The sequence below is a fragment of the Pan troglodytes genome, chromosome X (assembly GCF_028858775.2).
Source record: "Pan troglodytes isolate AG18354 chromosome X, NHGRI_mPanTro3-v2.0_pri, whole genome shotgun sequence".
NCBI classification, from domain to species: domain Eukaryota; kingdom Metazoa; phylum Chordata; class Mammalia; order Primates; family Hominidae; genus Pan; species Pan troglodytes.
In genome coordinates this window covers 144,606,366-144,628,103 of record NC_072421.2, presented here as the reverse complement: position 1 = coordinate 144,628,103, position 21,738 = coordinate 144,606,366, and the positions used below count along the sequence as shown (strand labels likewise).

The window sequence follows — 21,738 nt, the reverse complement described above, 5'->3', positions numbered from 1 at the left end:
TTTAGTGAAGTATGCTAAGTCAAGTCTGGGAGGAGGAGGGAAAATTTTCTCTCTCCTAAAATCTGTCTCATTAAATGTGCAGCAGGTGAAGTAATAAGCATTCAGTGAAAGACATAGGAGACAAAAGGGAGAGGAAACAGGGTTTGTTTTTTTTTAATCTGTTGAGTATATTCTGCTTATTCCTAGTGGACTGAGAGTGTTGGGATTCTGACTGAAATGGCGGAGTGAGGGACATTTTCCGCTGTGCTGTGTGTAGTGCTTCACTTCAAGAAGTGCCATGCATGTGTCTAGAAATATGTTTTGCACCTTTTGGAGTGAAATAATGCACAACAGATACAAGTCAGAACTACCCACTCAGTGATGGGTCAACTCATACAACCCTTTAAAGAGAATTCTGTGGGGTAAAACCTAGAGAATGAGGTTCTTTTCTCTGGGAATAGCCTCATCTGTAGTTTCCCCGTGTTACTATTAAGATGGTCAGCGCCACCACCATCAGCCATACTATGTGTAGTGCCTTATTCAGGAAGGTGTTACTTAATAGATTAATATTTGTAAGGCACCCTTCTGAGTAGAGTAATGTGCAACATGGACAACATTTGTGGTGGCATTGGTAATGACGAGTGGAATTTCAGTGACAATACTGCCCTCCCTTGAGCCTTGGTACCCAACCTTTAGTGATGAGCCATTTCCAGGTACTCTCTGAAGTACCTCTTGAGAGATCTGCTCCAGAATCTGAGGGTGCCTGGGAAAAGTCTCTCATGTAGGTTTTTCAATTATTTATTGCTTTTTCTCCACAAAATGACTGACTACACTGGAAACAAGATTTGAGGTAGGAACATGATACTTCTTTTTCTCTTGTACCTCTTAGTCTTTTCTCTCTATACAACCCAAATACACTTCTTGCCTTATAAACCCCTGAAAAGTTTACACTGATCTTCTTTCCTCACAATATTTAAGCCTTCTTTTTAGGGAGCACAAATATCCTCCTGCCCTTCCCTGCTGAACTCCAAACTCCATGAACCATCTTACGAAGTGATCTCCTCAAGGCTTAGATACACTCAAATTCCCTTTAATATTCCTGTGTATCCGTGATGATAATCTCATATCAGTAGAGTTTGATATGATACCCCAAATTTGCTTTCATTTGAACTATTTATATGTTTTTAGCTGGTCTTAACTATTATGGGAACGGATGAAGTGATGAGAACATATATGTATGAACATGTGTGTACATATACTTGTGGAAACTTTACATATACAAAGGGATTTATATATCCCTTTGTATATATATATACACACACACACACACACACACACATACATATGACATTCACAGAAAAAGGAAAAGGATGCAGAAAAAGGATCATGTTCCTACCTCAAATCTTGTTCCCAGTGTTGTAGTCCTTTTGTGGAGAAAAAGGAATAAATGCTTAAAAAACCTACAGGACATACTTTTCACAGGTACCCCAGGCACCCTCAGATTCTGGATCAGGTCTTATAAGACTTTCAAAGAAACACCCAGAACAATGATTGAGCAAATATATATGTATATAATTATTATAGAAGTCTATTTTTAAAATAAATCCCTTAAGATATTTATTATAAGGATACTGCAAGGAATAACCTCAGGCAATTATGGAGGCTGGTGAGTTCCTAGATCTGCAGGGGGATGGGTCAGCAAGCTGGGGACCCAGGAGAACTGATGGTATAGTTGCAGTCCAAGTCCAGAGGCCAAAGAAGCAGTAGAACAAACCATTTTGTAGTTCCAGTCCAAAGGCCAGCAGGTTTGAGACCCAGGAAGAGCTAATGTTTTAATTTGAGTACAATGCCAGAAAAAAATGAGATGCCCCAGTTTGGAGGCAGTCAGGCAGGAGGAATTCTCTCTAACTCAGGGGAGAGTCAGCCTTTTTGTTCCATTTAAACCTTCATCTGATTGGTGCAGGCCCATCCATCCACATTAGGGAGGGTGGTCTGCTTTACTCATTCTACTGATTTAAATGCTAATGTCATCCAAAAAGACCTTCACAGAAACACCCAGAATAATGACTGACCAAATGTCTGGGCACTCCATGACCCAGTCAGGTTGAAATATAGAATTAATCATCACAAGTTCACTCCTTGTCATGTTGTCACTTATACACATCTCCTTAAATTATATTTAATCAATCATCAAATGAGAAAAATACCAACGTCATAATTTCATTTAATAAGATACAACTACCATTTATACAACCCAGAATTCATGAACCACTTCACCAGAAGAGGAGATAAAGTCCTGGAGTGTTGTTTGTTTACTCTTCTCCTTGGTGTTCCATAACATCAATACTATGATTATTTAAAGCTAACAACGGTTAATAACTATGATATAATATCAGTACACCTTACGTTACATGATAAGGGGATAAGAGAGACAAGAAAACACAGAAGTATATTAATAAAAATATAAGTAGAAAATACTCATGAGAACTACAATTCTCATTTCTGTAACTGTCATCTGGTGGTAGCTGGTATTTACAACTACTTTTCTTCACTACCCATTTTGTATTCCCTTTGCCTTCAGCAAGCACCTCAGCCATTATATTTTACCTGGTAGAGTGACCCAAACTTTCATTTCTGAAGGGTCTGGGCCATTAGTAGTCCTGCCAGGATTGGGTTGTTGTAGTTTTCTACTGACCTTAATCACAAGGCATAGTAATACTAAGAGACATCTTATGTATTTCAGAAATATTCTTCCTTACCTCCATTGTGGAGTAGTACTCCAATTTTCCCTTGGTGGTCGGAATCACCTGCTCCAGGCCACACAGTAACTCCCTTCTCTGACCTCTTAAAAAATTAGGGAATATTGTATTGACTTTTCTCTTTCCGTGTTTTCAAGATATCTCTTCTTAAACTATGGCTGTTACGAGAGAAAGAGAAAGACAATCAAGCAGAGCCAGACTGAAAGAGACAGACAGACACGACTGGAGCAGTGAGTCTTTTACACTTCTGTGCTGAAAAATGTGAGAGAGCTTGATGCCTCCTTTCAGGTAAACCCTATCAAATTCTAGTCAAGTGTTGGCAAATATGGATTGTGTAATTTGAATTTGTTTCCCATCTCCAAACAACCACATGCCCCTCCCCAACTCAAGAACTTGATGGGAAATGTAGGTTACAATGAAATAGAAGAAAACTACTCTACTTTCTTTCCTTATAGTATTACCATTCAACTACATGTGGCTACCCTTCATCGTATCTATTTCCATCCCTCTTGCACTCATAGGATTTCCTTGGGCTTTGAGGCTCAGATACCCTGATATATTTGTTGGTGATTGTGATTTTTTAACATTTGTTCTAGCACATTTGTTTGTGTTTATATGGTGATGGGGGGAGTAATACATGTATCTGTGTGCACTTTGGTGTATGTGCCCATACATTTGTGTGTGCACGGGGCATGTAGCATGAGGATTTTGTTATGTTGTTTTTGTTTGAGGTTGGATCTCTGTTTTGTTTTTGTTTTGCTTTTGCTATTCTTATCAGTTTATTTCATGTGTATGGTTTTGCTTTGTTTGTTTGACTTTGGCTCCTTTGGGATTATATGTGTTTGAATTTGTTTTCAGATTTGCCATGCTCTTGGTCATTGGTGTTTTGATTGGTATTTCTTTACGTACATTGCTTGCAATTTTGTATTTTCTTTTTGTTGTTATTTGGATTTCACTGTGTGATTTCTGTTATATTTTTATTTGCATATTAATTTGCGCATATGTTGTTGGAACTTTGCATTGTGTATTGCTAGGGTTCTTTTGATGGCTTATCAATTATGTTTATGGTTTTTTTGTATTCATATTTTGTTGTATTCTCATTCTTTTTAATATTGTTTACTTGGGCCTATATGTGTTTGTGTATGTGGTTTCATGGAGCAGTGGGTCTTAGAATCTCCTGCTATGTGCCAGGTTGCTGGAAAGACTCCTTTGAAGCTACTGAGGGGTGGGTGATGCAGAGGAAGAGAAGTAGTACTTGTACTGGTGTTTGAAGGAGGGAGTATTGTGTCTGTGTATTTTTTTCCCCTTGAGAACTTTTTGGGGAGATAGCTCAAGGGCCCAAATACTTAAGAGAAAAGCTAAATTGATTGATTGGTTGATATATATAAATATTTCTGTAGAATCTAACTTTGGTTGCTTTTCATGGAATTCAAAAAATTCAGTAAAAGGCTTGAGATATTTAGAATCATTCTGTTCAGTGAACTATGGCTCCTTGACCGTGACTCAGCACTAACACTGAGCTATGTGCTTCTCTGTCTGTCTTTCAGGGGTTATGTTTAGTAGATGAATGAGAATGGTACATAGAAACACTCGGTCTTGATGATCATGTGGTCTGACTTCTACATGCTATCAAGGGCCAGAGCTAGAAGAATCCAGGTCTTTTAATTAATTTGCCTCAGCTCATGATTATTTGTGTACATCACACACACACACACAGACACACACACATATATATATATATAGTTTTTTGTTTTTTTTTGAGAAAGAGTCTAACTAACTCTGTTGCCCAGGCTGGGGTGCAGTGGCATGATCTCGGCTCACTGCAACCTCCACCTCCCGGGTTCAAGTGATTCTCCTGCCTCAGCAGCTGCGGTTACAGTTGCCCACCACCACACCCGGCTAATTTTTTGTATTTGTAGTAGAGATGGAATTTCACCACGTTGTCCAGGCTGGTCTCAAAATCCTGACCTCAGATGATCCACCAGCCTCAGCCTACCAGAGTGATGAGATTATATGTGTGACCCACTGCACCTGGCCTGATATTGAGGATTTTTAATGAGACAAGCAAATTAACGCGAAAACTAGTGGGATAATCCAGACAAGGATTACACATCTCTGGGGAAGAGATGAAGTGAAATGTTATATTCTGGCTAAGCCTAAAATTTGTGTGTTAATTAGCCATTCGCGGTGGTATGTGCCTTTAATCCCAGCTACTTGGGAGGCTGAGGCAGGAGAAGTGCTTAGACACAGAAGGGGGAGGTTGCAGTGAGCCAAGATCACGCCAATGCATGCCAGACTGGGCGACAGAGCCAGACTTCATCTGAAAACAAAAACAAAAACAAAAACAAAACAACAAAAATCTGCATGTTAAAATCTCACTCGGGGCAGGATGAAAAGGGGAGCACTGGGGGCTACAAGTTGCATTGTTCCTTGGCATAAATCTTGGTGGCCATGCGAAGGCATACACCTATAGGGACTTGAATAAAAACGGCATGAATAGGGAGCATTTGTTCTTGGATGCCACATTCAGCCATTCAGTGTGCAGTGCCTTTCACAGGGAGGTGTCATTTATGTGAACTAAAATATAAATTTCACCTTTCTGAGAAGGGTAATGTACAGCATGCACTGCATATGTGGTGTCCCTGAGGATGGGGGTGTAGCTGCGAGCATGGTGATGCCTGTTTTGCATCCTGTGCACCCACTCCTCAGTGCTGGGCTACTTCAGGGAACTTTTTGTGCCTTCTAAATGACTATACATAGGAACTGTGGACTCCTGAGAAAACGCATGCACTTAGGTTCCTTAAGAATTTATCTATTTTTGCCAAATGAGGCTTGGCTCAAATAAGAAATACGTTGTATAGAGGCCACAGCCATTCTTCGTCAGCTGGAAGGCTTTACTCCAGATTCCTAAACTTTTCTCACTTATCAAGAAGTCATCATTTGCAAGGATTCTCCTTTAGTGCTCCCAAAAGACTCTCCTGCCTCTCAGGTCCCTTCATTGCTGATCCACAGTGTCCATTTTCTGTCAAAGACTAAAACATTTTCTCATTGACTTTTAAAATACCTTTCAAAGCCTTCAGTCACCAATTTATGAAGGGTTAAGCATAGTCCACCCAAGAATATTTCACCCTTTTCCATTATCTTTCTTTTTTCCCGGTTTTTTTATGTTTGAACAATGGAAGCGTATGATAGAGTTGTTACTCAAGAGATATCTCCTAGTCTTCTCTCCCCATTTTCTGTCTTTTTTTTTTTTGAGATGGAATCTTTCTTACTCTTTCACACAGGCTGGAGTGCAGTGGCGCCATCTCAGCTCACTGCAACCTCTGTCTCCTGGGTTCAAGCGATTCTTCTGCCTCAGCCTCCCAAGTAGCTGGGATTACAGGCGTGCGCCAACACACCTGGCTAATTTTTGCATTTTTACTAGAGACCAGGTTTCACCATGTTGGTCAGACTGGTGTCGAACTGCTGACCTCGTGATCCACCCACCTCACCCTCCCAAATTGTGGGGATTACAGGCGTGAACCACCATGCCCGGCCCCATTTTCTTGTGTTGACACTTCTTAACTCAACCTAATGGAGAGAGAAAGAGGCAAATACGCACGTGCACAAGAGTAAGACAAGTGCCAGATGGTGTGAGGCCATCTGCAGCATGAAACTAGTATGCATTTTTTAGAAGTAGGTTATATATAAATAAGCTACTTATACTGGGAAATGTGTTTAAAATAGTAAGTGATTAATACAATTTTGATTCCAACGGAAATAGAGGTTACAGCAGAAACTATAAAAAACAATTACTATATGGTTACAGGCAGGATTTTAGTTTATGTTTGTTTTTTTAGGTTCAGAATGGATGAATATGTATAAGACCATTAATGTCTGGAAGTAAAAAAAATCAGTTGAAGTATCTTTTTCAATATTAAAACAATTGTACTAATAGAATATATAGAACTTTTTTCATTGGAGGCGGGGGGCATTCTGAATAATAAAAAAAAATTCTGTCCGTTGGAAATATTGTATGTGTGTAGAAATTTCCAAAGTGATAACTCTTTTTAGTATATAATTTCTAAAACTGTATTAGAGAGAATTCATGTGTACTTAAATAAGTGATATCGTAAAATGAAAGAAAGACAGAGAATTTAGTTATATCTCTTTTACGATTTCTCAAAAAGAGTACTGTATTCACGGGTATTTATGGTTTTTCTTTCAGTGAAATACTTTTTTGTATAAGAATGCTTGTGATTTTTGTACATTGATTTTGTATCCTGAGACTTTGCTGAAGTTGCTTATCAGCTTAAGGAGATTTTTGGGCTGAGACAATGGGGTTTTCTAGATCTAGATATACAATCATGTCGTCTGCAAACAGGGACAATTTGACTTCCTCTTTTCCTAATTGAATACCCTTTATTTCCTTCTCCTGCCTAATTGCCCTGGCCAGAACTTCCAACACTATGTTGAATAGGAGTGGTGAGAGAGGGCATCCCTGTCTTGTGCCAGTTTTCAAAGGGAATGCTTCCAGTTTTTGCCCATTCAGTATGATATTGGCTGTGGGTTTGTCATAGATAGCTCTTATTATTTTGAAATACGTCCCATCAATACCTAATTTATTGAGAGTTTTTAGCATGGAGGTTGTTGAATTTTGTCAAAGGCTTTTTCTGCATCTATTGAGATAATCATGTGGTTTTTGTCTTTGGCTCTGTTTATATGCTGGATTACATTTATTGATTTGCATATATTGAACCAGCCTTGCATCCCAGGGATGAAGCCCACTTGATCATGGTGGATAAGCTTTTTGATGTGCTGCTGGATTCGGTTTGCCAGTATTTTATTGAGGATTTTTGCATCAATGTTCATCAAGGATATTGGTCTAAAATTCTCTTTTTTGGTTGTGTCTCTGCCTGGCTTTGGTATCAGAATGATGCTGGCCTCATAAAATGAGTTAGGGAGGATTCCCTCTTTTCCTATTGATTGGAATAGTTTCAGAAGGAATGGTACCAGTTCCTCCTTGTACCTCTGGTAGAATTCGGCTGTGAATCCAACTGGTCCTGGACTCATTTTGGTTGGTAAACTATTGATTATTGCCACAATTTCAGCTCCTGTTATTGGTCTATTCAGAGATTCAACTTCTTCCTGGTTTAGTGTTGGGAGAGTGTATGTGTCGAGGAATTTATCCATTTCTTCTAGATTTTCTAGTTTATTTGTGTAGAGGTGTTTGTAGTATTCTCTGATGGTAGTTTGTATTTCTGTGGGATGGGTGGTCATATCCCCTTTATCATTTTTTATTGTGTCTATTTGATTCTTCTCTCTTTTTTTATTAGTCTTGCTGGCGGTCTATCAATTTTGTTGATCCTTTCAAAAAACCAGCTCCTGGATTCAATAATTTTTTGAAGGGTTTTTTTGTGTCTCTATTATTTCCTTCAGTTCTGCTCTGATTTTAGTTATTTCTTGCCTTCTGCTAGCTTTTGAATGTGTTTGCTCTTGCTTTTCTAGTTCTTTTAATTGTGATGTTAGGGTGTCAATTTTGGATCTTTCCTGCTTTCTCTTGTGGTATTTAGTGCTATAAATTTCCCTCTACACACTGCTTTGAATGCGTCCCAGAGATTCTGGTATGTTGTGTCTTTGTTCTCGTTGGTTTCAAAGAACATCTTTATTTCTGCCTTCATTTCGTTATGTACCCAGTAGTCATTCAGGAGCAGGTTGTTCAGTTTCCATGTAGTTGAGTGGCTTTGAGTGAGATTCTTAATCCTGAGTTCTAGTTTGATTGCACTGTGGTCTGAGAGATAGTTTGTCATTCTTATACACCAACAACAGACAAACAGAGCGCCAAATCATGAGTGAACTCCCATTCACAATTGCTTCAAAGAGAATAAAATACCTAGGAATCCAACTTACAAGGGATGTGAAGGACCTCTTCAAGGAGAACTACAAACCACTGCTCAAGGAAATAAAAGAGGATACAAACAAATGGAAGAACATTCCAAGCTCATGGGTAGGAAGAATCAATATCGTGAAAATGGCCATACTGCCCAAGGTAATTTACAGATTCAATGCCATCCCCATCAAGCTACCAATGACTTTCTTCACAGAACTGGAAAAAACTACTTTAAAGTTCATATGGAACCAAAAAAGAGCCTGCATCGCCAAGTCAATCCTAAGCCAAAAGAACAAAGCTGGAGGCATCACGCTACCTGACTTCAAACTATACTACAAGGCTACAGTAACCAAAACAGCATGGTACTGGTACCAAAACAGAGATATAGATCAATGGAACAGAGCAGAGCCCTCAGAAATAATGCCAAATATCTACAACTATCTGATCTTTGACAAACCTGAGAAAAACAAGCAATGGGGAAAGGATTCCCTGTTTAATAAATGGTGCTGGGAAAACTGGCTAGCCATATGTAGAAAGCTGAAACTGGATCACTTCCTTACACCTTATACAAAAATCAGTTCAAGATGGATTAAAGAAAGATTTAAACGTTAGACCTAAAACCATAAAATCCCTAGAAGACAACCTAGGCATTACCATTCAGGACATAGGCATGGGCAAGGACTTCATGTCTAAAACACCAAAAGCAATGGCAACAAAAGCCAAAATTGACAAATGGGATCTAATTAAACTAAAGAGCTTCTGCACAGCAAAAGAAACTACCATCAGAGTGAACAGGCAACCTACAAAATGGGAGACAATGGGAGAAAATTTTTGCAACCTACTCATCTGACAAAGGGCTAATATCCAGAATCTACAATGAACTCAAACAAATTTACAAGAAAAAAACAACCCCATCAAAAAGTGCGCAAAGGACATGAACAGACACTTCTCAAAAGAAGACAGTTATGCAGCCAAAAAAACACACGAAAAAATGCTCACCATCACTGGCCATCAGAGAAATGCAAATCAAAACCACAATGAGATACCATCTCACACCAGTTAGAATGGCAATCATTCATTAAAAAGTCAGGAAACAACAGGTGCTGGAGAGGATGTGGAGAAATAGGAACACTTTTACACTGTTGGTGGGACTGGAAACTAGTTCAACCATTGTGGAAGTCAGTGTGGCGATTCCTCAGGGATCTAGAACTAGAAATACCATTTGACCCAGCCATCCCATTACTGGGTATATACCCAAAGGACTATAAATCATGCTGCTATAAAGACACATGCACACGTATGTTTATTGCGGCATTATTCACAATAGCAAAGACTTGGAACCAACCCAAATGTCCAACAATGATAGACTGGATTAAGAAAATGTGGCACATATACACCATGGAATACTATGCAGCCATAAAAAATGATGAGTTCATGTCCTTTGTAGGGACATGGATGAAATTGGAAATCATTCTCAGTAAACTATCGCAAGAACAAAAAACCAAACACTGCATATTCTCACTCATAGGTGGGAATTGAACAATGAGATCACATGGACACAGGAAGGGGAATATCACACTCTGGGGACTGTGGTGGGGTGGGGGGAGGGATAGCAATGGGAGATATACCTAATGCTAGATGACGAGTTAGTGGGTGCAGCGCACCAGCATGGCACATGTATACATATGTAACTAACCTGCACAATGTGCACATGTACCCTAAAACTTAAATAATAAAAAAAAAAGAAATACTTTTTTGTATCATTCATCCGTGTTTCTACCAACTTAAGGTTTAACTGACATAAAAATTGTATATATTTAAGGTGTACAACATGATGTTTGGATATATGTATATATTATACAATGATTGATTAAATCAAGCTAATTAAAACACAACATAAACATAAAATATTTAGGTGAAACTCTAAATACAAATTACAAGATCTCTGTGGTATGCAGAGTAACAGTGCCCCTCCAAAAGATGTTTACAGAGTAACCCCTGAACTCAAAAACATCACATTTTATGGTAGAAAGAAATTTGTAGATATGATTAAATATTTTGAGATTGGGATTATCCTAGATTATCTAGGTGAGCCCAACATAATCACAGGGTTCCTTATAAGTAGAAGGAAGGTGGTTTGAATAAGTAAGAGAAACATTGGAAAAGGCTATAGTATTGACTAGGGGTGGAGGTAAAGGCCATGAGCCAAAGAATGGAGGAAGCAAGTAGAATCTTCTAAAGACAATCAAGTAGATTCTCCTCTAGAGCCAACAGAAGGAACAAAGCCCTGCCAATGCCTTCATTTTAGCCGAGGTGAAGCTAATTTATATTTCTGACCTTTAGACTCTAATATAATAAATTTGTGTTGTTGTAAACAACTAAATTTGTGGCAATTTCTTACAGTATCAGTAGAAAACCAAAAACATCTGTAAATATACTAAGAAAAATCAAATAATTACTAAGTGGAGAGGAGTATCATATTTATTTATGGATTGAAGGATTCAAATCTATAAATTTACAGAGTTCTATTGCTCTATAGAGTTAATGAAATTCCAGCCAATGTCCTAGAAGAACATTTGTAGACATTAGCATGATGATTCTAAAACTGATATAAAAGCGAATAAACTAGAATATCCAAAGCAATCTGAAAGAGAATCACGAAGCTGGAGAATTTACACTTGTAATTTCCAGATTTACTGTCTAACTAGATTAGATTAGCCAATATAGTGTGGTACTGAAGGATGGACAAATTGAATGGAAAGACCAGAAATATCTATATATGTCACCAATTCATTTTGACTAAGCTGTAAAGTCAATCTAATGAAGAAATGAAATAATAATATTAATATTTAAACAACGAGATGCTAGGAAATGTGATATATATATGAAGAATATGAATCTTGATCCATATTTCAAACCATATACAGAAATTAACACAATCTTAGGCCAAAAGGTCAAACTGTCATATTATTTCATTAAAATAAATGAGAGAAAATATTTTTGGCCATTAAATTATTATCTATGATATCAAAATATAAAAATAAAATTGATTACAAATAGACTTTTTTAAAAAGTTAAACTTTGTATTCAAATAAGACCACTGAGATAACAAAAATGCAAACTACAGCATACTAAAAATGCATGTAATTTAATAATATAATAAATAACATATATCAGCATAAATAAGAACATATAATTTAACACTCTTGTGTATACCAAGAATTTTTCTACTTACTTTTTAAAAATTATCTGTTTTTCAATAAAATGTCAGTTCTGTTAGCATGTGTTGAGGTGGTTTTGATCTGTGTTGTCCCAACAACACATGAACAAATCTGGTTTAATGGTTACATATTCATTCTGGACCTTCCTTGCTATACTATAATTGTGTCACATCGTTAATATGAATATATTAGTTTATCCTCATAATTTATAATAAATTAACATTTATTTTGGTTAGTAGGAACATGGAAAGGCAAGAACTCTAACTGAACAGGCTGAGTATATAGATTTAGGGAACTCAAAAGAGGAAAAATGACTGCCAAAAACAAATTTTACATCTTTCCAAGTTATTCTTATATCAGAATTCTGTCAGAGCAAATTATATTTTTATTGATATCTTTCTTTTTCTGACCATGAGGGTAATTCCTATTTATTGAAGAACAACTTGGAAAACACATACAAGGTATGAAAAACATGAAAAGCAGTAATGAAATAATAGCATAATACCATTAACATCATAATGTGGATACAGTGTTTGATAAAATTAAGATGTGGATCTTTCCACATATTTATCTATCTGTATTTATACTTATGTTTTAGGTGTGGTCAACAATTTTGTGCTATTTTCCTATAAATGATTTCAAATAATGCATCATATTTTATGAAAAATGATTTTATGTACCACGTTTCATCATACAATTTTTTCTGATTGATTTCTGACTTTTATAGCATTTTAAATATTTTAAATGTTTTCTAAGTCTTTTCTACTTTTTCTCAGATTGACTAAACAATTCCATTTTAGTGTTTTTTTTTTTTTTCCAGTATTTAATTCCACCAGAATTCCACCCCCATGGTCCAACCACCTCCAACACTGGGGATTACAATTCAACCTGAGATTTGGGTGAGGACACACACAGAGCCAAACCTTATAATAATGCCCTGGCCTCTCCCAAATCTCATGTCCTTCTCACATTGCAAAATACAATCCTAACAAACAGTCCCTCAAAGCTTTAACTCACTCATTGAAGGATTAATTCAAAAGTCCAAGTCCAAAATCTCATCTGAGATAAGGCTAATCCCTTCTGTCTGTGGGCCTGTAAAAAAGAAAAAAAAAAACCAAAAAACAGTTAATTAATTACTTCTAACACACAATGTAGTTAAATAATTGGGAGAAATCAGCCAATAGAAAGGGGCTACAGGTCCTGTGTAAGTAAGTCTGAAACCCAGCAGGGAAGTCATTAAATCTTAAAGCTCCAAAATGATCTCCTTCGATTTCACGTCCCACATCCAGGGCACACTGGCACAAGGAGTGGGCTCCCAAAGCCTTGGGCAGCTCCAATCCTGTCACTTTGCAGGGTTCAACCCTCAATGGGCTGGCATTGAGTTCCTATGCTTTTTCCAGGCCCAATTACAAGCTGTCAGTCAGTGGATCTACCCTTCTGGGGTCTAGAGGATGGTGGCCCTCTTCTCACAATTCCACTAGGCAGTGCTCCAGTGTGGACTCAGCATGGGGGCTCCAACCCCACATTTCCCCTCTGCACTGCCCTAGTGAAGGTTCTCCATGAGGGCATCACCTCGGCAGCAGGCCTCTGCCTGGACATCCTCGCTTATTCCATACATCCTCTAAAATCTAGGCCGAGGCTCCCAAGTCTCAGCTCTTTACTGTGCACCACAGGCTTAACACCAGGTGGAAGCCACCAAGGCTCATGGTTGGCACCCTCTGAACTAGTGGCTGAAGCTGTATCAGGGACACTTTGGGCTGAGGCTGGCGCTTCAGCACCCAGGATATGGGGAGCAGTGTTCCGAGGCTACACGGGGCAGTGGGGCCCTGGGTGTGGCCCATGAAAGCATTTTCCCCTCCAAGGCTTATTGCCCTGTGATGAGAGGAAGGGCTACTGCAGAGGTCTCTGAAATGCCTCAGTGACTTTCCCATTGTCCTGGGTATTTATTAACATTCAGCTCTTTGTTACTTATGCAGATTTCCGCAGCTGGCTCCAATGCCTCACAAGAAAATGAGTTTTTATTTTCTACCATGTGGCCAGGCTGCAAATTTTCAAAAGTTTTACACTCTGCTTTCCTTTTAAGTAAGTGCCAGTTTTACATCATCAGTTTTTTGTTGACATAATTGAGCATAGGCTATTAGAAGGAACCAGGCCCCATCTTGAATGCTATGCTGCTTAGAAATTTCTTCTACCAGAAACCCTAAATCATCACTCTCAAGTTCAAAAGTTCCACTGATCCCTAGGGCAGGGGCACAATGCCACCAGTTTCTTGGCTAATCCATAACAAAGGTGACCTTTAATCCACTTCCCAACAAGTTCCTCAGTTCCATCTGAGACCTCCTCAGCCTGGCCTTTAGTGTCCATATCACTATCAGCAATTTAATGACTGCCATTTAACAATTCTTTAGGAAATTTCCACTTTTCCTTCATCTTCCTGTCTCCCTCCGAGCCTTCCAAACTGTGTCAACTTCTGCCCGTTACCCAATTCAAAAGCTGTTTCCACATTTTTAGGTATCTTTATTTGGCTCATGGTTCTTTAGGCTGTACAGGAAGCATGGCTGGGAGGCCTCAGGAAACTTTCAACAACCATGGCAGATTCAAGAGAGGAGCTAACACCTCACATGGCTAGAACAGGAGGAAGAGAGAGGTTGGCTAGTTGCTACACACTTTTTTTTTTTTTTTTTTTTTTTTTTTTTGAGACGGAGTCTCACTCTGTCGCCAGGCTGGAGTGCAGTGGTGCGATCTCGGCTCACTGCAACCTCCACCTCCCAGGCTCAAGTGGTTCTCCTGCCTCAGGCTCCTGAGTAGCTAGGACTACAGGCGCACACCACCACACCCAGCTAATATTTTTGTTATTTTTAGTAGAGAGGGGGTTTCAAGATGTTGGTCAGGATGGTCTCGATGTTCTCACCTCATGATCTGCCTGCCTTGGCCTCTCAAAGTGCTGGGATTACAGGCGTGAGCCACTGCACCCGGCTGTTACACAGTTTTTAACAAGCAGACCTCGTGAGAACTCATTATCATGAGAACAGCACCAAAGGGATGGTGCTAGACCATTCATGAGAATTTCACCCCCATGATCCAAACAACTCCCACAAGGCGCCACTTCAAACATTAGTCGATTACAAGCAAATGAGGAAATTTAGCACAGAGATAGGAACTGTAAATTTCTTAGAAATTTACAATTAGAAAAAAGCAAAACAAACTATTTTGAGAGCTAAATATTTCATTTGATGCGCTCACAATTATCTCTATAATAAACACAAAAATGACAAGATAATTTTTTTGGACAAAGGAAGTTTAGATTATTCACCCCATTATAAATACAACAATGTTAACACATTTCCTCAGGCAGATAAAATTCCAGGCAGAAACATAAATCACCACATAAAAATTCGAAACCCAGAAAATGGTAAAGATGAAGATATGGATGTGAAAGGGAAATATCTCAGTCCCAAAATCACTAAGTTAAAGGGAAAATTCAAGCTGCCTCCCATTGTATTCAGAGTCATCCCTCTGCTCACAGAGATAAATGTGTATCTGCTTGCCTTCTTTGGAAAGCTTCATCAGTAAACTCAAAAGAATGCAACCATTTCTCTCTCCTCTACCTGTGACCTGGAAGCCTCCTCCCTACTTTGAATTGTCCCACTTTTTTGGACCGGACCAAACCAACATTCTTTTTACATATTTTGACTGATGTCTCATGTCTCCCTAAAATATTTAAAACCAAACTGTGCTCTGACCACCTTGGGCACATGCCCTCAGGACCTCCTGAGGCTGGGTAATGGGTGCGCATCCTCAACCTTGGAAAAATTAACTTTTGAAATTAACTGAGACCTGTCTCAAATGTTCAGGGTTCACGCAGAGGACATTTTAACATTTTTAATCAATCAGTCAATGACAAATAACAGTGTAAATAATAACAGTGTAAACAAATATGTGTGTGCATTAATAAAACTAACAAATATATTACAAAAGATGGGATGAATTGTAAGTATACTATCATAAGGTTTTTAAACTATACATAAACTAGTATAATATTCTTTGAAGATAGACTGTGATGAATTAAATATGAACACTGAAAACTCCAGAGCAACCGCTGTTCTTTTAAAGTGACCACCTAATAAGCCAAGAGTGCAGAAAATTGAATGATAAAAATACTAAATCTACCATCAGGCAGAAAAACAGGAAAATTAGGAATTAGAAAAGGATGAAGTACAGAAAACAACTAGAAAGCCAGTAGATTTAAATGCATGTACATAAATAATTACAATAAATGATATAAATGCTTCAATTAAGAGAGACACTGTCAAATTATGTAAAAATAAGAAACAGCTGTATACTTTCTAAAACGAAACCATTTTAAATATGAAGACCTATGTGAAAGTTGGGTAAAAGGATGGAAAATATATTAATGCAAACAGTAAATATTAAAGCTAAAAAATCCTAGCACTATTAATTGTTAATCACACAGAGAGAGAGAGAGAGAGAGAGACTGAGCCCAAATAAATGAACTACAAAGAACCATGGAACTAAGAAAAATTAAGTAGCATTTCTTGTCTTCCAGCCCATTATCTGTCTTGTCTGTCTCTCGTATTAATTTCTGTGGGTTCTTCCCACTGCATAGCCTGAAGAAGAAATTAAATTTCTGCTCTCTCCAACCTGGTACCGTCTGACTCTTCTCTAGTAGTTTGGATCCAGGTTGTTGTATTCTGTGGTTTTTCCGTTGGAATTAGGGTCTGTGCAGCACAGCTGGAGTTTTAGGACAATAGAGAGCTTTGGTGAGCGGTTGGCCCTGTCTACTTAACTGTAATTTTAAAACTTTTGGGGGTTTTTTTGTTTGTTTGTTGTTTTTTTTTTTGAGACAGGGTCTCACTCTGTAACCCAGGCTGGAGTATATTGGCGCCATCTCTGCTCACTGCAACCTCTGCCTCCCAGGTTCAAGTGATCCTCCTGAGTAGCTGTGATTACAGGCACGAGCCACCACACCCCGCTAAGTTTGTATTATTAGTAGAGATGGTGTTTGACCATGTTGGCCAGGGTGGTCTCAAACTCCTGGCCTTAAGTTATATGCACACCTGGACCACCCAAAGTACTGGGATTACAGGCATGAGCCACCATGCCCGGCCGATTCTGAAGATTTTTTTTTTTTTTAGATGGATTTTCACTTTTGTTGCCCAGGCTGGAGTACAATGCCACAACCTCGGCTCACTGCAACCTCTGTCTCCTGGGTTCAAATGATTCTCCTGCCTCAGCATCCAGATTAGCTGGGGTTACAGTCACCCACCACCACACCCGGCTGATTTTTTTGTATTTGTAGTTGAGATGGAGTTTCACCACGTTGTCCAGGCTGGTCTCAAACTCCTGACCTCAGATGATCTACCAGCCTTGGCCTACCAAAGTGCTGGGATAACAGGCATGAGCCACTGTGCCTGGCCTGATTTAGAGGATTTTTAATGAGACAAGCAAATTAGCGTGAAAACTAATGGGATAATCCAGACAAGGATTACTCACCTTTGGGGAAGAGATGAAGTGAAAAGCTCTATTCTTGATCAGTCTAAAAATCTGCATGTTAATTAGCCATTCGAGGTGGTGTGTGCCTTTAACCTAAGCTACTCGGGAGGCTGAGGCAGGAGAAGTGCTTGAACCCAGGAAGCGGAGGTTGCAGTGAGCTGAGATCATGCCAATGCATGCCAGTCTGGGTGACAGAGCCAGACTTCATCTGAAAACAAAAACAAAACAAAAATCTGCATGTCAAAATCTCACTCGGGGTAGCATGAAAAGGGGAGCGCTGGGGGTTACAAGTTGCATTGTTCCTTGGCATAAATCTTGGTGGCCATGCGAAGACATACACCTATAGAGACTTGAATAAAAACAGCATGAAAAGGGAGCATTTGGTCTGGGATGCCACATTCAGCCATTCAGTGTACAGTGCCTTTCACAGGGAGGTGTCATTTATGTGAACTAAAATATAAATTTCACCTTGCTGAGAAGAGTAATGTACAGCATGCACTGCATATGTGGTGTCCCTAGGGATGGGGTTGTAGCTGCGAGCATGCTGATGCCTGTTTTGCATCCTGTGCACCCACTCCTCAGTGCTGGGCTACACTTCAAGGAACTTTTTGTGCCTTCTAGACGACTGTACATAGGAACTGTGGACTCCTGAGAAAACGCATGCACTTAGGTTCCTTAAGAATTTATTTTTGGCAAATGAGGCTTGGCTCAAATAAGAAATACACTGGATAGAGGCCACAGCCATTCTTTGTCAGCTGGAAGGCTTTACTCCAGATGCCTAAATTCTCTAAACTTTTTTCACTTATCAACTAGACATCATTTGCAAGGATTCTCCTTTAGCGCTCCCAAAAGACTCTCCTGCCTCTCAGGTCCCTTCATTGCTGATCCACAGTGTCCATTTTCTGTCAAAGACTAAAACATTTTCTCATTGACTTTTAAAATACCTTTCAAAGCCTTAAGTCACCAATTTATGAAGGGTTAAGCATAGTCCACCCAAGAATATTTCACCCTTTTTAATTATCTTTTTTTCCCCATTTTTTAAGAATATGTATGAACAATGGAAGGGTATGATAGAATTGATACTCAAGAGCTATCTCCTAGTCTTCTCCCCATTTTCTTTGTGTGTGTGTGTGTGTGTGTGTGTGTGTGTGTGTGTGAGTGAGTGACAGAGTCTTGCTCTTTCGCCCAGGCTGGAGTGCAGCGGTGTGATCTGGGCTCACTGCAACCTCTATCTCCCAGGTTCAAGGGATTCTCCTTCCTCAGCCTCCCGAGTAGTTGGGATTACAGGTGTGCACCAACACACCTGGCTAATTTTTGTATTTTTAGTAGAGACGGGGTTTCACCATGTTGATGAGGCTGGTCTCGAACTGCTGACCTCCTGATCCACCCACCTAAGCCTCCCAAATGGCTGAGATTACAGGCGTAAGCCACCACGCCTGGTCCCATTTTCTTGTGTTGACACTTCTTAACTCTTAACCTAATGGAGAGAGATAGAGGGAAATACACACACACACAAACACACAAACAAAGAGAGAGAGAGCAAAAGAGTAAGACAAGTGCCGGATGGTGTGAGGCCATCTGCAGCATGAAACTAGTATGCATTTTTGAGAAGTAGGTTATAAATAAGCTACTTATATTGCAGAAATGTGTTAAAAATGTTATAAATAGTAAGTTATTAATACAAATTTGATTCCAATGGAAATAGAGGTCATAGCATATACATCAAAAGGGAGAAAGTATAAAAAACAATTACTATATGGTTACAGGCAGGATTTTAGTTTGTTTTGTGACGTTCAGAATGGATGAATATGTATAAGACCATTAATATCTGGAAGTAAAAAAACAATCAACCAGTTGAAGTATCTTTTTCAATGTTAAAACAATTGCTCTAATAGATTACATAGGATCTTTTTCATTGGGGGCGGGGGAACACTCTGAACAGTAACACAATTCTGTCAGTTGGAAATACTGTATGTACACAGAAATTTCCAAAGTGATAACACTTTTTAGGATATAATTTCTAAAACTGTATTATAGTGAATGCATGTGTACTTATATAATTTTAAGTCATATCCTAAAATGAAAGAAAAGTAAGAGAATTTAGTTATTATCATATCTCTTTTATGATTTCTCAAAAGAGTACTCTATTCACTGTTATTTGTGGTTTTTCTTTCAGTGAAATACTTTTTTGTATCATTCATCCGTGTTTCTACCAATTTATTAAGGTTTAACTGACATAACTTTTGTATATATTTAAGGTGTACAACATGATGTTTGGATATATGTATACATTATACAACGATTAAATCAACCTAATTAAAACATAAAATAATATAAACATAACATATTTAGGTGAAACTCTAAATACAAATTATAAGATCTCTGTGGTATTCAGAATAACAGTCCCCCTCCAAAAGATGTTTACAGAGCAAGCCCTGAACTCAAAAACATCACATTTTATGGTAGAAGGAAATTTGCAGATATGACTAAATATTTTGAGATTGGGATTATCCTAGAATATCTAGGTGAGTCCAACATAATCACAAGGGTCCTTATAAGTAGAAGGAAGGTGGTTAGAATAAGAGAAACATTGGAAAATGCTACAGTATTCAATAGAGGTGGAGGTAAAGTCCATGAGCCAAAGAATGATCTTCTAAAGACAATCAAGTAGATTCTCCTCTAGAGCCAACAGAAGGAACAAAGCCCTGCCAATGCCTTCATTTTAGCTGAGATAAACCTAATTTAGATTTCTGACCTTTAGACTCAAATATAATAAATTTGTGTTGTGTAAACAACTAAATTTGTGGCAGTTTGTTACAGTTATCAATTAAAAACCAAAAATATCTGTATGCTAAGAGTGCAAGTAAACACACTTAAAAAGTAAATAATTATTAAGTGGAGAGGAGTATCATATTTATGGATTGTAGGATTCAAATCTATAGATTTATAGAGTCTTATTGATCTATAGAGTTAATGCAATTCCAACCAATGTCCCAGAAAAATATTTGTAGACATTAGCATGATGATTCTAAAGCTAATATAAAAGGTGAATAAACTAGAATATGCAAAACAATCTGAAAGAGAATCTCAAAGTTGGAGAATCTACACTGGTAATTTCCAGGTTTACTCTGTAACTAGTTTAGCCAATGTAGTGTGAGTCTCAAGAAAGGATGGACGAATAGAAATAGAAGGTCCAGAATTACCCTACATGTCACCAATTCATTTTGACTAAATTGTAAAGTCAATCTAATGAAGAAATAATAGTATTTAAACAATATGATGCTGGGAAAATGTGATACACATATGAAAAACATGAACTTTGATCCATATTTCAAACCATATACAGAAATTAACACACTCTTAGGCCAAAATGTCAAGCTATAAAATTTTATGGAAAAAAATGACAGCAAATATTTTTGACCATTAAATTATTATATATGATATCAAAATATAAACATAAAATTGATGATTAAAAATAAGTTGATAAAATAGACTTTGAAAAAATTAAAATTGGTCTTCAAAGAAGACCATTGAGATAATAAAAGTCAATCTATAGAAGACTAAAAATATATGTTATTTAATAATGTGGTAAATAACATTTAATATATAATGTAATAAATAACATATATCAGCATAAATACATATAATTTAGCACTCCTGTGTATACTAAGAATTTTACTAGTTACTTTTAAAAAATTATCTGTGTTTTTCAATAAAATGTCAGTTCTGTTAGTATGTGTTGAGGCTGTTTTGATCTGTATTGTAGTCGCTGCACATGAAAAAAGTCTCATTTAATGCTTATGGATTCATTCTGGACCTTCCTTGCTATACTATAATCTGTCACATCGTCAATGTGAATATATCTGTTTATCCTCATAATTTATAATAAATTAACATTTATTATGGTTAGTAGTCAGGAACATGGAAAGGCAAGAAGTGTAACTGAACAGGCTGAGTATATATAGATTTAGGGAGTCAAAAGAGGAAAAATAACTGCCAAAAACAAATTTTACACTTTTCCAAGTTATTCTTCTTTTATCAGAATTCTGCCAAAGAAAAATACATTTTTGTTGATATCTTTTTTTTTCTGACCATGAGCATAATTCCTGTTTATTGCAGAATAACTTGGAAAACACATAAAAGGTATGAAAAACTTGAATAGCAGTAATGAAATAATACCATAATACCAGTAACATCATAATGTGGATACAATACTTGATAAAATTTATAGGTGGATCTTTCCACACATTTATCTGTATTTATACTTAGGTTTTAGGTTGAGGTCAACAATTTTGTGCCATTCTCTTATAAATGATTTCAAATAATGCATCATGAATATTTTGTAAAAACATGCAGTAGCCCAGTAAATAATTCTGAAACATAATTTTACATGCCA

General features: G+C 37.8%; 4 non-coding genes across 4 annotated transcripts; all 4 read left to right on the top strand.

Moving 5' to 3' along the window:
- Positions 1-243: 243 nt before the first annotated feature.
- MIR507 (microRNA mir-507) lies at positions 244-337 on the top strand. The gene has a single exon (NR_035533.1). It is a non-coding gene; the product is annotated as a microRNA mir-507 (primary transcript).
- Positions 338-496: 159 nt separating this feature from the next.
- MIR506 (microRNA mir-506) lies at positions 497-589 on the top strand. Its single transcript, NR_035532.1, has one exon. It is a non-coding gene; the product is annotated as a microRNA mir-506 (primary transcript).
- Positions 590-5,276: 4,687 nt separating this feature from the next.
- Positions 5,277-5,356, top strand: MIR513A-3 (microRNA mir-513a-3). The gene has a single exon (NR_035542.1). It is a non-coding gene; the product is annotated as a microRNA mir-513a-3 (primary transcript).
- A 12,397-nt stretch (positions 5,357-17,753) lies between these two features.
- Positions 17,754-17,833, top strand: MIR513A-2 (microRNA mir-513a-2). The gene has a single exon (NR_035541.1). It is a non-coding gene; the product is annotated as a microRNA mir-513a-2 (primary transcript).
- Positions 17,834-21,738: the final 3,905 nt, after the last annotated feature.